The sequence below is a fragment of the Penaeus monodon genome, chromosome 30 (assembly GCF_015228065.2).
Source record: "Penaeus monodon isolate SGIC_2016 chromosome 30, NSTDA_Pmon_1, whole genome shotgun sequence".
Classification (NCBI taxonomy): Eukaryota; Metazoa; Arthropoda; class Malacostraca; order Decapoda; family Penaeidae; genus Penaeus; species Penaeus monodon.
Window position 1 is genome coordinate 14,457,328 of NC_051415.1, and position 2,832 is coordinate 14,460,159.

Sequence of the window (2,832 nt, forward strand, 5' to 3'; positions counted from 1 at the left end):
ATTGTAATTATTTTGCTTGGTAAAGAAAGAACATTCTCCTTTGAAGTTTGCATCAATAGCAACAGAATCCTTAAGTGATTTTTCCCTGTATATGATTTTGAAATATGATCTTCAGTGGCGTTCACCCGCAGTGTCTAAGCAAAAGTGTGACTGAATATTTGTATAATAAATATTTCAAAGCGCGGGGGCTGTTCAGGGTGAGTGCTCACCATTGCACTGCGGTGGCGCTGACTCCTGCTATTAACCCATATGTGGCTAACTCGAGTGCCCAATTCTCGTTTCTCGCTTCGCCCTTATAACATTTCGTTTTTACAGAAAATCGTTCTAGATCCATCTGTCCACTTAGGCAATTCCTTAATGTTTTACTTGCATATATTTCATTAGGTTAGTTTGTCAATCCAGCCCACTGGAGGAAAATTTCCTTTCGACAACACCGATATATTATTCCAAAACCACAAATTTTACAGATCACTCGTTCGAGGATACTGATGTACTTTGTAAATGTTGAATTACAGAAATATCAGTTCATGCAATAGCAAGGTAATTTTTATCAGTTCATACAATAGCAAGGTAATTTTTATCGGTTCATACAATAGCAAGGTAATTTTTATCAGTTCATACAATAGCAAGGTAATTTTTATCGGTTCATACAATAGCAAGGTAATTTTTATCAGTTCATACAATAGCAAGGTAATTTCTACAGTGTTCAAGTATATGTTTGTATCCTATTTGAAACCATCGAAGTGGACTAAAGAATAATTAGGACACTTTGTTCCTTTTCAAGGAAATCTTTAGTAAATGGCGAATCATTATCACTTTACTTTCTATTTGCAAGTATAAGAAGAGCTGTTAAAAGTGATAAAGAAAAGTGTAACATATTAGTTCATATGATAAAATGCCAACAGCATCTGGTGTTCCCAGGCGGTCACCCATCCAAGTACTGACCAGACCCTACATTGCTTAACTTCGCTGATCGGACGAGAAGCGGTGCTTTCAACGTGGTATGATCGTTGGCAATTATAATTGTACCATTAACCTCATTTATCTCAGTGCTCACGATTCTTTCATCATTTAAATAGAATGTAAATTGGGTTTTTGAATCACCCTTCATTACCATTACATTCTACTTATGACGCATGTAAGAACAGAAACACGCATACTACCGGCCCATATAAGAGGAATTCTAGACAAATGGTTCATCAACAAATGTATATTTTACAATGAAAGGATATAGTTAAGTAAGGGTAAGGGTACCACGTTAAAGTCACCGCTTCTCGTCCATTCAGCGAAATTAAGAATAGTTGGGTCTGGTCAATACTTGCATGGGTGACTGCCTGGGAACAACAGATGCTCTTATTTTACTATACACGTTAAATATATTATTCATATCTTGAGAGTTTCCGCGCCAGGTAAAGCAAACATACAAATTTTATTTGAAAACATTCAAAACATAAACTTGCACAATAGGAAACTACAAATGAACACAAGTGACAGATAGAAAGCTCGAAAACATGTCCATGTCACTAATCTACTATTTCTCCCTATCCATAATTGGTTTGTTATAATTATTATGATCATAAAATGGCAACGATTTTAATTAGTATTATGTCCTTTCTTACCATGATTGCTATCATTAATTTTATTTGATTAACTTACCTTCAGTGGTAGGTTTACAATTACAATTATTATCACAACTGTTTTGTTTTTTGTTTTTTCAAATTATCATCATTAATAATGTTACCACTATTATAATGATCATTCATGATTTTTATAATGGAATAAGAAAAATCAGTTAAAAGTTATAAAGAAAGGTATAACATATTCATATAAAATGCCAACAGCATCTGGTGTTCCCAGGCGGTCACCCATCCAAGTACTGACCAGACCCTACGTTGCTTAACTTCGCTGATCGGACGAGAAGCGGTGCTTTCAACGTGGTATGATCGTTGGCAATTAAAAGAGTACCATTAACCTCATTTATCTCAGTGCTCACGATTCTTTCATCATTTAAATAGAATGTAACTTTGGTTTTTGAATCACCCTTCATTACCATTACATTCTACTTATGACGCATGTAAGAACAGAAACACGCATACTACCCGCCCATATAAGAGGAATTCTAGACAAATGGTTCATCAACAAATGTATATTTTACAATGAAAGGATATAGTTAAGTAAGGGTAAGGATACCACGTTAAAGTCACCGCTTCTCGTCCGATCAGCGAAATTAAGAATAGTTGGGTCTGGCCAATAATTGGATGGGTGACTGCCTGGGAACACCAGATGCTCTTATTTTACTATACACGTTAAATATATTATTCATATCTTGAGAGTTTCCGCCCCAGATAAAGCAGACATACAAATTTTATGTGAAAACATTTAAAACATAAACCTGCACAATAGGAAACTACAAATGAACACAAGTGACAGAAAGCTCGAAAACATGTCCACGTCACTATCTACTATTTCTCCCTATCCATAATTGGCTTCTTGTAATTATTATGATCATAAGATGGCAACGATTTCAATTAGTATTACGTCCTTTCTTATCATGATTGCTATCATTAATTTTATCTGATTATTAACTTACCAATCATCACCTTTAGTGGTAGGATTACAATTATAATTATTATCAGCACAACTAGCGTTTATTTTTTGTTCAAATTATCATTAATAATGTTACCACTATTATAAGGATCATGATTTTTATAATGAGATTAAAAAAAAATAGCTTTCTTCCAAGCTACATACAACGATATTAGTTATAGGTACTTGAAGGGGTAATCCCTTTCATTACTATTTCTCAACAAATTAGATCAGAATAGTATAATG

At 34.1% G+C, this 2,832-nt stretch overlaps 2 non-coding genes across 2 annotated transcripts; both read right to left on the reverse strand.

The window, feature by feature from the left end:
* Positions 1-896: 896 nt before the first annotated feature.
* LOC119592777 lies at positions 897-1,015 on the reverse strand. Its single transcript, XR_005230463.1, has one exon. It is a non-coding gene; the product is annotated as a 5S ribosomal RNA (ribosomal RNA).
* An 817-nt stretch (positions 1,016-1,832) lies between these two features.
* LOC119592797 lies at positions 1,833-1,951 on the reverse strand. Its single transcript, XR_005230472.1, has one exon. It is a non-coding gene; the product is annotated as a 5S ribosomal RNA (ribosomal RNA).
* Between the last annotated feature and the right edge of the window lie 881 nt (positions 1,952-2,832).